This window comes from Salvelinus sp. IW2-2015, unplaced genomic scaffold (genome assembly GCF_002910315.2).
Source record: "Salvelinus sp. IW2-2015 unplaced genomic scaffold, ASM291031v2 Un_scaffold2042, whole genome shotgun sequence".
Classification (NCBI taxonomy): domain Eukaryota; kingdom Metazoa; phylum Chordata; class Actinopteri; order Salmoniformes; family Salmonidae; genus Salvelinus; species Salvelinus sp. IW2-2015.
In genome coordinates, this window is record NW_019943387.1 from 7667 (window position 1) to 26053 (window position 18387).

General features: G+C 43.6%; 1 long non-coding RNA gene across 1 annotated transcript; it reads right to left on the minus strand.

The window, feature by feature from the left end:
- Positions 1-236: 236 nt before the first annotated feature.
- On the minus strand, positions 237-8418 carry LOC112072795 (uncharacterized). The gene is made up of 4 exons (XR_011476335.1): positions 8086-8418; positions 3577-3782; positions 1568-1584; positions 237-289 (listed from the first exon to the last, which is right to left on the minus strand). It is a non-coding gene; the product is annotated as an uncharacterized lncRNA (long non-coding RNA).
- Positions 8419-18387: the final 9969 nt, after the last annotated feature.

The window sequence follows — 18387 nt, forward strand, 5'->3', positions numbered from 1 at the left end:
GGTCATTTATAGTGTATTCTCACCTTGGCACTAATACTGCACACTCATGGCGCATGCCTCTAGTAATACAGGCAGACACAAAATACTAATACTAATAATCCACGTAGGCCTAATGTACTGACGCAACTGATTTCCTCAACCATTAAATAGGTGGGAAAAGAGAGACACAGAGGGGCTGCCTGCAAATGAAATGAAGACCTGCTATTAAGACTTCAGACAGCAGCGCTGGTAAAGTGTTTTCAGAGATCAGACTTACATCTGTGATATCTCCTGGTTCCCCCTTCTGACCCTGTTGTGAAAGAAAGACAAGAAACAACAATATGAGTGATTCTTCAGGAATGGAAAAGTGATAATACCTTCTTTCATTCCTGTCATCTACCCTTTTTTCTATCCTCTATGGAGCACTGGTACGAGCTGCAAGCAAGTCATTCCTATAGAGCACTGGTACGAGCTGCAAGCAAGTCATTCCTATGGTGCACTGGTACGAGCTAGGAGCAAGTCATTCCTATGGATGACAACACAAAGCTCTAGTCAACAAAAGAGTTACGAAAAAGATCACAAAAAACATTCTTAGCTTGGAATCCAAACTGAATATTGCTCTGTTTCTTCACTAACTGAAACATAGCAAAACAGATATTCCGTGATATTAAGTGTGGATGCCAGGCCTACTCAAAATAGACATGCATGTGCTTCTCAGTGGTGTAAAGTAATTAAGTAAAAATACTTTAAAGCACTACTTAATTTTAGGGGGGTATCTGTACTTTAATTTACTATTTATATTTTTGACAACTTTTACTTTTACTTCATTACATTCCTAAAGAAAATTATGTACTTTTTCCGGCATACATTTTCCCTGACACCCAAAAGTACTCGTTACATTTTGAATGCTTAGCAGGACAGGAAAATGGTCCAATTCACACACTTATCAAGAGAGCATCCCTGGTCATCCCTACTGCCTCTGATCTGGCAGACTCAATAAACACAAACGCTTCATTTGTAAATGATGTCTGAGTGTTGGAGTGTGCTCCTGGCTATCCGTTAATAAAAAAACAAGAAAATTGTACCTTCTGGTTTGCCTAATATAAGGAATTTGAAATGATTTATACTTTTACTGTTACTTTTGACACTTAAGTATATTTTAGCAATTACATTTACTTTTGATATTTAAGTATATTTAAAACCAAATACTTTAAGACTTTTACTCAAGTAGTATTATACTGGATGACTCACGTTTACTTGAGTCATTTTCTGTTAAGGTATCTTTACTTTTACTCAAGTATGACAATTGGGTACTTTTCCCACCACTACTGCTTCTGTGTATGAGGCTGGAGAAGACAATGTTATTAACTGTCTGTCTTCTGCGCACATCAAAGTATCACCATCATCTATCAAAACACAGAGGTGAGTCCAGCTTTGGTATTAGTCGCCCTCATCACCCTCACACACACACACACACACACACACACACACACACACACACACACACACCTGTCTCTTATACACATCTAGATGTGTATAAGAGACAGCGCACACGCACACACACACACAAAACCAAACATTGTCTCACCTTAGCTCCCGGGGCCCCTGTTGTTACGAAGGAAGAGGGGGATGAAAGGAGAGAGAGATAGAGAGATGGATGTTAAAATAATGCTGGAGACATAACCCACTAGGCCTGTCCTCCCTCACTGCCAGTCAGACAGACAGACTACAGGGAACCAGTATTGTTTCATAACCTCAACTATTGAATTATAAGTGTGCATCCCAAATGGTACCCTATTCCCATAGGGCTCCGGTCAAAAGTAGTGCACTATATAGGGATCTGGGTGCCATTTGGGTCACAGAGGAATGGAATAGCGTTGGCAGACCACCACCAAATCACAGTGTAGATACCCATAGAACCAAAGAACCCATGAGGATTCAGACAACGTGTTGGTTGAAGCACCATCTCAGGAGGTAAAAGCAGGGGACAGAAGCAAAGCAGGGGGGAGGGAGGGAGGGAGGGTGGGAGAGAGGGAGGGAGGGAGGGAAGAAGGGAGGGAAGAAGGGAGGAAGGGAGGGAGGGAGGGTGGGTCGAAGGAATGAGTAATATAGAGCAAGATAATAATAAAGTGTAGTTTCCTTGCCATAAGTTAACTAGCCATAAGTTACTTAGCCATAAGTTATCTTGACATAGGTTACCTTGCCATAAGTTACTTAGCCATAAGTGACTTAGCCATAAGTTACCTTGCCATAAGTGACTTAGCCATACGTTACATTGACATAAGTTACTTAGCCATAAGTTACCTTGACATAAGTGACTTAGCCCTAGGTTACCTTGACATAAGTTACCTTGACATAAGTGACTTAGCCATAAGTTACATGGCTAATGTTAGCATCTTTCTGCAGTAAATGTTTACAGTATGTCAAAAATACAGTACTTAAATACAGTACAGTTGGAAAGGTAATAGTAGAAGTTAACTTGCCTTTAAGTCTGTTGATATTAAAATGAATGACTCAAAGCCCTTAATATCATATTGTATCAAGTAAAATAAAGCATCAATCATTATGTATCATGTTTAAAGCATAATAAAGCTTGTATAAAATTGCATTTTTCTTCAGACGACACTTCTGATTTCAAAGATGCTCTTCAAATGCATTTGATGACAAAACTTTGAATGCTCAGTTCAGATCAAAAGAGCTGAGACGAATGCAAATTATGGCCACATCTCTTTTCAATTCCATCTCACAACAGGCCCCTTATTGTTAGGATATTAACCCAGGATGTGAACCCTGCCAGTCTCTAGATGCAGCAGAATTAATGCTATTGTTTTCCCAGAGGGTTATAGCCCTGCTCCACCTACCATAGACCCTCTCACTTCTCTCTCTCTCTTCTCCTCTCTCTCCTCTCTCATTTCTCTCTCCTTTCTCTCACTTCTCTCTCTCTCTCCTCTCACCTCTCTTTCCCCTCTTTTGTCTCTCCCCCCTCCCCTCTCTCCTCTGATTTCTCTCCCTCTAACCACCTTTCATAGACCATATTGCTCTCTCACTGCCTCTCTCACTCCTCCTCTCTCTGTCAAATCATATTAGCTGGATTCTGCGTGGAGAGAGAGTCTGCAGCAGTAGTCAGTATACTAGGCCATGTCTGTTAAAGTGAGGTATTTCTGTAATGACTCCCACATGTCTTCGTGATACTGGGGATGGTAGTCTCGCTGAAGTAATATCCAAACAAGATGAGGCCTAAGGTGAGCTGAACCAACTGTGAAAAAATAACATTGAATCTTTGAAATAAATCATACAGAAGTGTCATTCTGATTTTGTTATTATAGTTTTTTTTTCTTCATTTGTTTTTAGGACAAGAACAGCATATAGGGCCAAATGATGACATTATATAGGGCCAACATCAATTACATTATATATGGTCAGATGATGACATTCTAAGTCATAGCAACAGGTCGAGGTACAGGTCTACAGTAATAGCCATCCTTAGAAGATGCCGTCTTATTTCTTATGCTGTTTTTCTCCCAAAAGTAACAATATGAATTCCACAGACAGACAGTAATTTATTTATGTGTGATAAATAAATAAATAAATTACGACCACTTGGGGGAGCTTCCCCGTCCCGCACGCAGATGGGGCAACACTCTCCGAATGGGATCTCGGGTTTGGGGCAGTCTTTAATCTCCTCGCAGATTATTTCATCACACAGGACAGTTCCCGTGTCGCACACACAAATACGACACGGCTCTGGTTTCCATACGTCCTTGTCACTATAGCTCTGTCCGTCCTGCATACAGCTGCTAGGTCTCCTGTGAGTGTGTGTGTGTGTTGTGTGTGTGGTGTGTGTGTGTGTGTGTGTGTGTGTGTGTGTGTGTGTGTGTGTGTGTGTGTGTGTGTGTGTGTGTGTGTGTGTGTTGTGTGTGTGTGTGTGTGTGTGTGTGTGTGTGTGCTGTGTGTGTGGTGTGTGTGTGTGCGTGTGCGTGTGCGTGTGTGTGTGTGGTAGGAAGAGAGACAATAATGCATCACTCATCAATCACCCAAGCACCTAGGGATAAAATGTGAGTTAACTTAATCAAATTGTATTTGTCACCTTACCGTGAAATGCTTACTTACAAGCTCTTAACAAACAATGCAGTTGAAGAAATAGAGTTAGTGGCTTTACATTACACAACAGCATGTATAACAGACAACAGACTGAGCAAGACCAAAAACAAAGAAAATCCATTATTTAAAACAATTTGCACCTTTACTTGTTTGTAGAACCACCATGTTCCAGGTCAACGTCATCACTTTTAAAAACATCAGTTGATTCAAAGGCACAAAGACACATTCACCTATAGGTCCATCATCAACCACTAAGGGGCAGCACCAACTCACAAAACAGCTGGAGTGCTCCACTTCCCTGCTGTGACATCTTTCTTCAAGAACGTCCTGGGAAGTGTCTCAATCATTTTGGATCAGTGGACCATGTCTCGCGCCTGAACCTCTCCCCTCTAATTTACTATTTAAGGTAAATATAACTGATAATATCCTACACAGACTAAGACATCGAAAACACAGGCCTAGGCTACTGCAAATGAAACACCCAATTTCATTCCCTCATGTAAAAGTTATAGGCGGAAATGATGTTCTCACCTGAAGCGACGAGTGACAACGTTCTCACCTACACTCAGAAAAAAGGGTTCCAAAAGGGTTCTTTGCCTGTCCCCACAGGAGAACCCTTTTTGGTTGCAGGTACAGTAGAACCCTTTATGGTTCCATGTAGAACCCTCTTTGAGGCCAATCAGGCCATTCCATTAGGTATGGAGTGTACTGTATGTAGAGTAGATATTTTTTACCTTTAAAGGCGTGGGGCCTGGTCAGCTCTTGGTAACCCAATGGACCTGAGTAGGCCATGAATGAGGCTATTTCTTAAAGGGACAGAGAGGGCAATTCACAAGCTACTGCCTTGTACAAACAAAACACAGGGCCCTTTTAACACCCATCTGGAAGCCATAACTGCCTCGTCAGATGCCAGTTCAAACACGTCAAGGAATGGAGAAAGGACAGCTTTCATTCACATACCTGTTGGCCTACATGATATTGTTTTCTAAGAGGTCAATTAATATGGGCCTATCTCCTCAATTGTGCATCACAGGCTCAAATGTAAGGCCTATTGAAGCTCTGATTAATCAAAATGTTCAATATCTGTAGAAAAACATTTCAATAAAGTATCTATTATATTCTAGTCTGTTCTATTCTGTTCTAATTTATAATAGTTGGCCTTAATGAATGCATGGAACAAGTGGTAATAATAAACTACGGTCCTTTATTGAAAACATTCGGATTGGCCTAATCTGTGCTGCACTCTTCATGTGTTGGCTACAGGCAACTGTTTCCCCTGGGAAGAGAGAAATGGAGGATGGACCATGTTAAAGTGAATACGGGTGTGTGGCAGAGGAGGATATTGGAGTTAAAGGAATTCAACACAAATAAATATATATTTTGGTATTCGTTTCATTAGTCCATTGTTGATACAGTCCCAAAATGTTTAGCATCATTTTGGGACTGTATCAACAATGGACTAATGAATCAAATACCAAAATATTGTTTTTGGGGTGGAGTTTTTCGTTTTAACTGTGCTTTCCAGCTGAATTAGTTCATTGGAACTTGCTGGTGGAGTATAGAATACCTCCATAGCCATCCAACCCTCCATATGCCTATCCTTCATGGCATGGGGATATAGGTAGGTCTGCGTCTCAAATAGCATTCTAGTCCTTATTTAGGGTACTACTTTTGACCAGGGCCCAACACCCTATTGACTATTTCCTGCACTACGTTTGACCACTAAATAGGGAACAGTGTGCAACCCACCATTGATGTCCCTCCTCACTCCGCTCAGCTCTCTCCACATAGGCCTATCATTCCATGGCCAGGGACTGAGAGGTGAAGGTAGAGGTTTGACCACCTCCACCTTGCAGTGACTTGATGCCAAACCAGGTACTTGGAGCTACTGCTCCCATTTGAGCCTGTTAGTCTTGCGGACTCTAGCCGCTCTGACCTCTTTAGGACTTCCTAGCACGTCCAAGTCAGACGTTTATTTCCTCCAGTAGCTCTCTCTTCCCCCCCCCTCTCTCCCTCCCCCCCCCCTCCTCCCCCTCTCTCTCTCTCCCTTCTCTCCTCTCTCCCTCCCTCTCTCTCCCCCTCTCTCTCCTCTCTCTCTCTCTCCCTCTCTCTCTATCCCCCTTCCTTTTCTCTTTCTTATATTTTTCAAACCCCTACCATATCCTCTCTGATTCAGAGGGGTTGGGTTAAATGCAGAAGACACATTTCAGTTGAATGCATTCAGTTGTACAACTGACTAGGTATCCCCCTTTCCCCCTCTCCTCTCTGCTACTCTACTATTGTCATTTTGTTGCCTTATTTCGTCTGAGCTCTTACGCATGAAACAATGTGCCTTAGCTGAAAAATACTAACAAACCTTCTCTCTCTTTAATACTATTGTTTTCCAGTAGTCCTCATTCCAGACTATCGTTCGTTCTCCCTCTTAAGGTCACTGCCGCTGACTGGGTTATGCCTCGATCAAAATCTGCTGAAATACATTTTGTACATATATATGCGCGAATTGAATGTGAGGTTGGGCTGCTAGATCACACCGATTGTGTATTTTGGATTTATCCAATGTATGCATCAAATTGTATCCGTAGACTTGACAGAAATAGTAGTAAAATGTGAATGTCGAACTTTTGTTGCAGACATATCTAGTAAAAAAATTGTTTTASATAATAAAAAAATWAAAAAAACAGCAGAACGTATTACAGAGTATTTATGCCTGGCCCAGTCGGTCTGATCGAGGCGTTAATCTAGGAACCAGATGGAAACACTAAAATCATATGGATGGACCATCATTCCTGGCCTCCGTCCACCATCATACACTCTCAACTGCCCCCATAAATAGCCGAYACAGTTTTTAGGGATGAAATCATAATTTCAAATTGTTACATTTAATCGATTGAATTTATTGCAAAGCCAGACAAGTCCCAATATCGCTTCGTCAATGTGGCCAATGTTATAGGGAGGGATTCAAGTGGGGTTTCAAGTGGCATAGAATCACGATTTCAGAATATCAGGGCCTTGTGTACGGGTATGGGTATTTTATGATGAGGCTGGTTGGGATATTCATATAATAATTCGCAGGTTTTGGCATAGAAAGATATTCGCTATAGTCCACCATTCCGCTTCAACACGCCTGGATTCGCCTTGGTGCTCCCTGAGAGCAAAGGATTCCGCTTCAACACGCCTGGATTCGCCTTGGTGCTCCCTGAGAGCAAAGGAATGTTAACGCGTTTTCACCCAAAGGCCTTTCAGCCTGAGCACCTTTGCTTCGTTTCAAAATGAACGAAGTTGGTGTCAAATTAAAAAAAATAATCTGTGTCAAAGCGCTTTTGGAATGTCTCCAAAGTACCCGCAGGTGTCCGGTCCAGCAGCAGCGCAACTCGTGAGAGGAGACGGGGTGGGGGATAACTCGTCAGAGTTCACCGCTCGATATATGTGGCATATAGTGGAATTTCCGTACAACTTTTCTGTTTTTGCAATCACTCTCGTACTGAACTGAGAGCGTACAATCAGACAGCACCTTATTCATTCATATCACCTTATTGCACATGGACCAACAAAATGAAAACTGTAAGTAACTCAAGATTGAGTCCATCACTTTTACGCAAATCATTGAAATTCTATTGATCTCTGATATTGAATATTGGTTAAAATAGTAATTATGCTCCAAAAACACATTTCCTTTATCCATCCACCTTTCGTGGCGCGGTGGAATGGGAATAATTGCGCATACCCCATGCTTAACCGTGAATATACAGATCCTACAACTACATCGCCTCAAGCAGAAAAACAATTAATAACAATTACAAATAAAAKAAATATCCTATTTACCATGGACAAGTATCCCAAATATATGTGACTTATTGCCAGGGATTTACGAAACTTTCCTCACAAGCAAAGTCATAAAAGTTCTCAAAAGTTGCATTTGACATTCTGTTTCAGTTAATTTAGCATTTCAATAAATTCCACTCACTTTCTTTCAAATCAATCTTTTAGAGAAAAAAAAACTGCCACTTACGGTCTTCTTCCTGACATTTGACAACGGCTAATAGAACGACTTGGGTTGCTACAAGTAGCAGTACAGTCCTCGAATCCACAAAGCTGAACATGTCTAAATATTAGACATGCAGTGCCTTTGGGGGAGAAGCAGATGAAGGGACGAAGTTGGCGGACGGAGACTTCTCTCTCTTTTTTTTGTGTTTCAAGTTACAGAGCCGAACCATACATTCAACCACCTTCCAAAAAACGATGAGGAAGCCAGACCCAGACCCCTGCAGAAACGTAGTACCGGCCCGCGTCAGATCAGGCACTGCAGTTTTATGTGTCCGTTGCCTTCAATGAATCTTTGTATATTCCCAAATATCAGTCCAGCCCCTTACCCCCAGTCAAGCTGTAATCCGAGCCCCCTTCCCTCCCATTCTGTCTGTCCTGAAGTACTATTCTTCCACCCGGCTCAGACCCCTCCTTCTTCCATGTGCTACTGCAAGGGGTACCCAAAAAGTGAGGAAAAAAATCTATCCAACTTGTCTGGCTCCCCTCCCCCTCCCACAGTTCCGCTATAGACCTACGCTGAAAGGTGCTCGCTGTTCAGTGTGATGCACAGATTTTGCCGAATATCGGACCCCCCCCCCCCCCCCCCCCCCACACACACACACACACAACAGTGTGTCCTAGTGAGGGTGTAGCTGACGGAATTATTTCAGGACCTTGTGCTGTTACGAGCAGCGAGCTCCATAAATGCCTCAAATTCTTTCCCATTTTCGAAATCGGACCGGTTCTCATGATGGAACATTTTGCACGTGTCACCTGCCAATACATGTAATAGGTCTACCTACACATCAGGCTTGGAAATAGATTTTCTTCACATTTATTTGTTTATTGAAGTCAACCTAATTAATGTCAATAGCAGAGTATGACTTTATGTCAAGTAAATCTGAGTTTTGACACTGGACATAGTAATTCACTTGATTCATCCTCATTAATCCACTATTTAACCCCCTTTCATGTTTTAAAACGTTTTATCAGTGATGGGATTGTGACAGGTGTGCTTCGTTTCCATGGATTCTGTTGACATGACTACATGTTAAAATATGACATCAAAATAATGCATTCATCAAGCAACTTGTGTGTATAGTTATCAATCTTCCTCACAGTATCACCATGGGCAATGGACATGTAGGCCTTTCATGGATGTTTAACTAAGTAACTACTTCAAAGTTGTACGGATATTAACCACAACATTTTTCTACCACATCTAATTCCCACCACTCCACTATTTTATCCAATATCAGTTTGGGGGGCAGGATATAAACAGAACTTTTGATTGGCTCAGGGCACAAGGAAGTGTGTGTGGGGGAGGGGGGTGAGCGCAGAGCCAGGTTACCTCACCTGGTTTGTCTGGTGGGCTGTCATTCTGCAGAGGGAGATAAGCAGGGTCTTGCCTGGCTCTATAAAGCCAGGTCTGGAGACCAGAGGGGAAGGGAATGGGGCCTCTGAAGCCAGGACTAGCAGAGGGGGAAGGAAATGGGTCTCTGAAGCCAGGACTAGCAGAGGGGAAGGGAATGGGGCCTCTGAAGCCAGGACTAGCAGAGGGGAAGGGAATGGGGCCTCTGAAGCCAGGACTAGCAGAGGGGAAGGAAATGGGGCCTCTGAAGCCAGGACTAGCAGAGGGGAAGGAAATGGGGCCTCTGAAGCAAGGACTAGCAGAGGGGAAGGAAATGGGGCCTCTGAAGCCAGGACTAGCAGAGGGGATGGGGAACGGCGGGCCCTCTGAAGCCAGGACTAGCAGAGGGGAAGGGGAATTGGCCTCTGAAAACCAAGGACTAGCAGAGGGGAAGGGAATGGGGCCTGGACAAGAGGGGAGCGGCCTTCTACAGCATAAAACCAGAGGGAAGGAACGTTGGCTGGGAATGGGACCTGGGATCTGGGTTCTTGGAGGGAATGATGGGAAGGAAGGAGGATCGGTGAAAGAGTGTCCGGAAGGAATGAACCCCTGCTCCTTGGCCTGGGAAGAGTGAAGGGTGAAGGGTGAAGGGGACAGGAACCAGAGGCTGAGGGGGCCCAGGAATCTGACACAAAGGTGTTGCTCTTCAAGATGGAGAGAGAAGATGTTGGTGACATCAACATGGTATTTAGGCTTCTCAAACATGGCATTTAGGCTTCATGGCATTTAGGCTTCATGGCATTTAGGCTTCATGGCATTTAGGCTACTCAAACATGGCATTTAGGCTCTCAAACATGGCATTTAGGCTTCTCAAACATGGCATTTAGGCTTCTCAAAATGGCATTTAGGCTTCTCAAACATGGCGTTTGGTCTATGTAACTCAGAATCAACTGTAGGATTTTTATGAAAATCTTAATTTGCACCACTCGGGAGCCCAATTGAGAGCAATGCATCAAATAACCCATATTTCCTTATTAGAGGTGTTCACACACACACACACACACACACACACACACACACACACACACACACACACACACACACACACACACACACACACACACACACACACACACACACACACACACACACACACACACACACACACACACACACACACACACACCACACACACACACCAGAAGAGAGAGAGAGAGAGAGAGAGAGAGAACAACTTGGACAGCAACTAACCCTTCATAGCAGTAATCACACACACTGACCCCAGAAAAGAGCAGAGATGCCGTACTACAACTACCGTGGCGTTCAACCCGACAACCCTGTACATCTGATGTGTCTCAGGTCTATTTTATAAATGACTATAGCGGACATACAGTTTTTTACAATCGCTTTGGCACTAATTTCAGAACCTTGTGGTCATTTTTCAAAACTCTAGACACAAAACTCAAAACGGTCATCACTTGTAACACAGGCTGTCCAATTTTCAAAACATTGCATTGTGCATTCATATCTTTAAAGAAACCTTGCACTTGTAGAATAATTGGTTCAAAACACGAATTTATCATGAAATACCATAGAAACATTCATTTAGATCACCCACACACAAGATACCGATAGTTTCACTGTGTAGTTGTTTGTTCAATCATTAAATATTGTAGTACAAAATATGTGATACATGTTTCATTATGCTACTACACGTAAATACATCACTGTAAAAGGACTAGAATAGAGAATACTAGAGACACAGTTGAATCATTGAACAAAATCTGAAATTTATTGATGAAATACAATAAAATCACTCATAGGTTTCTTTGAATCAAAGCAAAAATAATTTGCTACAAAAAATGAAAAAAAATACAGTAAAACATCAACTGCAGTATTCCTCATCCGGCTTACTGTAAAAAGCAAAACAAAGGGTTGATTACTGTACTTCTATATTTCCATCAACCCTGTCTTGTGGATTTGGCTACAGGTTCTCATCCACATCACAAATGTTTTCATTAGCCAAACATCTTGGGAAGAATCTTCGGGCATGGCGAATCCAGGCCTGACACTGGTCTGCCGTGATGTCATTGCATTGGTCATCCATGGCCTGGAGAAGGGTGGCTTGTTCGTGAGGGCGCCTATCATCTACCTTCCACCTCCATTTGGAGAAGAATTCCTCAATCGGGTTTTAGGAAAGGAGAGTATGGGGGTAAGTACAGGGTGGTAAATTGTGGATGGGCCTGAAACCATTCTTGTACCATTTGAGCATGGTGGAACCTGACATTATCCCACACAATGACATAGGTCATTCCATCAGCTCTACAAACCTGATTTAGCCCATCAAGGAAGGTTACATTCGAACAGCGAATCATGTGGCTGCCTGCAACYCAATATATAGAGTATGTAGAGTAGAGAGCTTTAGTTGTTGTTTGACCAAACATTAGAACGGGCAAGATGCGTAATCTAAGCAACGTTGACCGTGGTATGATTGTTGATGCCACACATGGTGATTCCAGCATCTCAGAAACAGCTGCCTTCCTGGGATTTTAATGCACTACATTCTCAAGAGTTGACAGAGAATGGTGCGATAAACAAAACACATTAAGTGAGCGGCAGGTCTGTGGGCAAAAACACCTTGTTAATGAGAGAGGTCAGAGGATAATGTCCAGAATCATTCAAGCTAACAGAAAGGCCACAAGTGCTCAAATAACAGCTGTTTCAAACAGTGGTGTGCAGAAGGGCATCTCTTAACGTACAACACCGTGAATAATTCAGGCTGTTGTGGAGGCAACAGGGGGTCCTACCCAGTACTAGATAGGTGTACCTAATAAAGTGGCCGGTGAGTGTACAGTAATGTCAAATCTGAAAACATGGTCTAGAAAGGTGGTACATGGGACCATAGAAACAGTGTCTGATATAGAACGATGATGAAATATTACATCCATAGATAATGTAATCCATTTGGTTCATGTTCCACGGTAATTGGTGTCAATGGATCTCGTTATCCTGAAACTTTCATGATCTAAACATGGAATATTGTTCGTCAGTTTCCATAAAACTATGCATTAAGAGTAATGCAACAGTTACTTATCATTTTGAGCAGTTGTATTAATTGATAGTTAGATCATTGTAATGAAATGAATAGACAGTCATCTCAGATGTAATGTGTGAATTGCGTTTTGAAATTGTAATACTTTGATGTTAAGTTGTGTCATTTTGAACCGGTGATTTTAGTTCAATGAACAAATGATCTTAGCTTTATTTGTATTGTATCCAAGCAATTGGTAAAAGTGTTAGAGTTTTGAAAAATTTGCATTTTGATCATTGGTTGTGAGTTTTGTGTCTAGAGTTTTGAAAAATGACATCAAGGTTCCGAAATTAGTGCCAAAGTGATTGTAAAAAACTAGCCACTGAGGGGGTATATTTAGTGGTATCCACTCCTCAGGGCCATCACCCCACTGTGACCAGGGCGCTGGCCCTTAATCCCTGGCCTCTGGACCTTAACCTTTCACAACTTTATTGGCAACATAAGCAGCTGCAGCCACTTGTATTGGATGAGAATGGAGAGGCTATTCTTTGCTGCAAAAAACTGTTTGCATAATTAATGCCTAAACAAATGAATGTCCATGTGTCCTAACTGTATTTGTGATTGGAGTAAAAAGTTATTAAAAAATAAACTAGCAGTGTTATTTAAAGTCATATTGAGACGTTCAGTGAAAGTTTTAAGGAAGTTATTCAAAAACCTCCAGATAACCTTTACATTTCGTTCTTAGAGTGTTCAACTTTCAATAATAACCAAGTGAAATCAAAATGTCACTTATTTTCTCCGAATGCATAAAAAACAAACGTTCAGTTTTACTGGTCAGGGAACTTATGGCTTTGTTCCGACGACCAATGTGAAACCAAAAATATACGTTCCCATAACTTCCAAGGAACCAAATGTGCTAGCTGGGAATACTACTGTATGTTTTAGTGGTAGTTTAAATGTAGGCTAATCCCTATGTTTTACATATATTAATTTGTAGTGAGTCTAGATATATCATTAAACTGCTGGGGTAAGCCTATGTTACATATTTTATTGTATTATGTCCAATACAGTAATTGAGTCAGAGTAGTTCAACAAACTACTACCAGAAATGTTAAACTAGATTTTGTCCCAGAAACGGACTTCAGTTGACTCACAAAACAATTTGTATATTCTTGTTTGACGTTGTGTCATAAAAAGATCTAGGAATAACTATTCCGGTCTCAAAGTTCATTTCAGCGTTTCAGTGCGTTGTGAATTGATACCACTTTGTAATTTGGCGTTCTCTTCGCCAACTGGTGTTTTCAGAGTTAGAGAAACGTTCCATGTCTGACTATCTGTAGCACACGTCACAGTAAGGGATATAGACATTGCTTCTCTGTTGTGACATCGTGGCCTTGTTCTTCAATCAAACATCCTGAATGGAGCCCTATCATTTAGTCCCTTCCAACATTCTAGAATGCCTCGAAACCCAACCGAGGTAGTTTCTTGTTTAGTGTTGGCAGTCAGTACAGGGAGGGACAGTAATACATTTTATGATGGACCCAAACTTGTCACAGTCCCAAAAACTAGCCAAAATTCAGCCCGTGTGTGTGCGTGTCTCCTCTCTTGAAGAGTTCTTTGAAGCCCAGGCCATTTCCTTGTATGAGGTCTATGAAAAGTGTTCATATTTCTGACTCCTCTCCTGAACATCAATTTAAAAAAAAAGATGTGTGTGTGTGTTTGTCTGTTTCTTTTTCTCCATGTGTTCAAGTGTGTGTGTGCATATGTCTACAGCCCATCAGGGGAACCGTCCTGAAACAAGCCATCTCTTTGTTACTGAGAGCCTGAGAGACTCTGGCTCAATCAGCTGGACGTGATTTTGATCAGTGTGTGTGTGTGTGTGTGTGTGTGTGTGTGTGTTGTGTGGTGTGTGTGTGTGTGTGTGTGTGTGTGTGTGTGGTGTGTGTGTGTGGGTGTGTGTGTGTGTGTGGTGTGTGTGTGTGTGTGTGTGTTTGTGTGTGTGTGTGTGTGTGTGCGAGAGACAGATGTGTCCCCCTTCAACAGGGTGAGAGTAAGGGGTGAGAGGGTCCCTGATGGTTTCAAACTCCTTCATGAAAATAACACATCCAGTCAAAAGATTGTCATTCAAGTAGACCTGTGAGTTCTGTTACAATTTTCCTAATGATCCTAAAATATAATAGCTTCATTTTTTACATTTTACTTTTGAATAGTATGCGGGTTCATAGGGTTTGTTTCTAGAGTCATTTGCTCAGGAAGGCAAATACGTTTTTAGAGCAAGATTGTGTTTTTGTAGTCTTGAAAATTGTACCTGTACCTCTTTCAGAACCTATAACTCTGAGGGGTAATTGTACCTCTATCTGAACCCTATACTGAGAGGGGTAATTGTACCTCTATCTGAACCCTACAACTGAGAGGGTAATTGTACTCTATCAGAACCCTCACAACTGAGAGGGGAAATTGTTCCAATTTTCTCATAAGTGTCATGTTTTGTCATTGATCATCATGTCTTGTCCCTGTGCTTCCCTCTGCTGGTCTTATAGGTTCTTTCCCTTTTTCTATCCCTCTCTCCCCCTCCCTCTCTCCCTCTTCTCGCTCTCTCTCTCTATCGTTCGTTCCTGCTCCCAGCTGTTTCCATTCTTTCCTAACTACCTCATTTACTCTTACCACCTGTCCCCTATTTGCCCTCTGATTAGAGTCCCTATTTCTCCCTCTGTCTTCCGCTTCTGTCTGGTCGATTCTTGTTTGATGTTTGCTGTTCTGTGTTCCTTGTTCCGCCTGTCGTGTTTTTGCCTTCTTCAGATGCTGCGTGTGAGCAGGTGTCTATGTCTGCTACGGCCTGTGCCTTCCTGAAGCGACCTGCAGTTTGTGGTCGCGTCTCAGTCGTTCCTCTCTACTGACGAGAGGATTTCAGTTTCCTGTTTTGGATTTACCTTTGATATATCCAGGAGAATCATTGTTTGTTTAAGACTGGAATAAAGACTCTGTTCTATTACGTCGCTTTTGGGTCCTCATTCACCAGCATAACAGAAGAATCCGACCAAGATGGACCCAGCGACTACGGATTCTCTCAACACTGCCGTCAAAGTTCCAGGGAGCAATGCTCGGCAGACACGAGCAGGAATTGTCTGCTGCTCGTCATGCCGTTGAGACCCTGGCCGCTTCAGAGTCTCCGACCTGTCAGGACAGTTTCAGAGTCTTCGTCTCGTGCCACCAGCTACTTCCTGGTCTTCCGAGTCCCGGAACCTAGGGTTAATAACCACCATGTTACTCTGGGCAGCCCACTGAGTGTCGCTCCTTTCTACCCAGTGTGATATTGTGTTCTCTTCTCAGCCAACACATACTCAAGAGAGAGAAGAGCTCGGATCGCTTACGTCATATCACTCCTTACTGGTCGGGCTCGGGAGTGGGGCACAGCTATCATGGGAGGCAAGGGCTGAGTGTTCTACGTTATTATCAGAACTTTAAAAGCGAGATGATACGGTTTTTGATCCGTTCAGTTTTTGGGAAGGAGGCTTCCAGGGCCCTGGCTTCCCTATGTCAAGGTGATCGATCCATAACGGATTACTCTATAGAGTTTCGCACTTCTTGCTGCATCGCTGACTGGAACGAGCGGCGTTGCCCGCCTGTTTTCTGGAGGGACTCCACGCAGAGGTTAGTGAGAGATTCTCTCCCGGGAGGTTCCTTCCAGCGTGGACTCTTTGATTGCACTCGCCATCCGCATAGAACGACGGGTAGATCTTCGTCACCGACGTCGTGGAAGGAGAGCTCGCCGTTAACGGTGTTTCCCCTCTCCGCATCTCAACCATCTCCTCCACCGGCTCAGAGACTGAGCCATGCAGCTGGGAGGTATTCGCGCATCTCGACTAAGGAGAGGGAACGGAGAATCACCAACCGCCTTTGCCTCTATTGCGGTTCTGCTGGACATTTTGTCATGTCATGTCCAGTAAAGGCCAGAGCTCATCAGTAACGGAGGGCTACTGGTGAGCGCTACTACTCAGGTCTCTCCATCAAGATCCTGTACTAACTTGTCGGTCCATCTCGCTGGACCGTCTGCGGCTGCTTCCTGCAGGCTTGATAGACTCTGGGGCTGAGGGTTGTTTTATGGACGAAGCAGGGCTCGGGAAGCATGACATTCCTCTCAGCACGTTAGGGAAGCCCACGCCCATGTTCGCCTTAGATGGTAGTCTTCTCCCCAGTATCAGATGTGAGACACTACCTTTAACCCTCACAGTATCTGGTAACACCAGTGAGACCATTTCCTTTTTGATTTTTCGTTCACCTTTTACACCTGTTGTTTTGGGTATCCCTGGCTAGTATGTCATAATCCTTCTATTAATGGTCTAGTAATTCTATCCTATCTGGAACGTTTCTTGTCATGTGAAGTGTTTAATGTCTGCTATTCCTCCTGTTTCTTCTGTCCCTCTACTCAGGAGGAACCTGGTGATTTGACAGGAGTGCCGGAGGAATATCATGATCTGCGGCACGGTCTTCAGTCGGTCCCGAGCCAACTCTCTTCCTCCTCACCGGTCGTATGATTTGTATTGATCTCCTTCCGGGGACCACTCCCCCTCGGGGTAGACTATACTCTCTGTCGGCTCCCGAACGTAAGGCTCTCGAGGATTATCTGTCTGTTTCTCTCGACGCCGGTACCGTGGTGCCTTCTTCCTCTCCGCCGCGAGCGGGTTTTTCTTTGTTAAGAAGAAGGACGGTACTCTGCGCCCCTGCGTGGATTATCGAGGGCTGACTGACATAACGGTTAAGAATCGTTATCCTTTCCCTTATGTCGTCAGCCTCGAGATTCTGCAGAGCCAGGTTCTTTACTAAGTTGGACCTTCGCAACGCTTACCATCTGTGCGCATCAGAGAGGGGACGAGTGGAAAACGGTGTTTAACACTCGTTAGGCATTTTGAATACCGGGTTCTGCCGTTCGGTCTCGCTAATGCTCCAGCTGTCTTTCAGGCATTAGTTAATGATGTGTACTGAGAGACATGCTGAACATCTTTGTTTTCGTTTACCTTGACGATATCCTGATTTTTTCACCGTCACTCGAGATTCTGTTCAGCACGTTCGAGTGTACTCCAGCGCCTTTTAGAGAATTGTCTCTACGTGAAGGCTGAGAAGTGCGCCTTTCATGTCTCTCTGTCACATTTCTCGGTTCTGTTGTTTCCGCTGAAGCATTCAGATGGATCCCGCTAAGGTCCAGGCTTGCAGCGATTGGCCCGTCCCTAAGTACGTGTCGAGTTGCAGCGCTTTCTCCGGTTTCGCTAATTTCTATCGGCGGTTCATTCGTAATTTCGGTCAAGTGGCTGCCCCTCTCACAGCTCTGACTTTGTCAAGACTTGCTTTAAGTGGTCCGGTTCCGCCAGGGAGCTTTTGATCTCCTCAAGAAGCGATTTACATCCCGCTCCTATCCTTGTTACTCCTGACGTCACTAAACATTCATTGTCGAGGTTGACGCTTCAGAGGTGGCGTGGGAGCCATTCTGTCCCAGCGCTTCCAGTCTGACGATAAGGTCCATCCTTGCGCTTATTTTTCTCATCGCCTGTCGCCATCGAACGCAACTATGATGTGGGTAACCGCGACTGCTCGCCATCCGCTTAGCCCTAGGCGAATGGCGACAGTGGTTGGAGGGGCGATCGTTCTTTTGTCGTTTGGACTGACCATAACACTTGAGTACATCCGTTCTGCCAAACGACTTAATGCACGTCAAGCTCGTTGGGCGTGTTTTCGCTCGTTTCGAGTTCGTGATTTCTTACGCCGGGAAATAGAACACCAAGCCTGATGCCTTATCCCGTCTCTTTAGTTCTTCGTGTGCTTCTACCGACCCCGAGGGGATCTCCCTGAGGGTCGTGTTGTCGGGTGACTGTCTGGGGAGTTGAGAGACAGGTAAAGCAAGCACTCA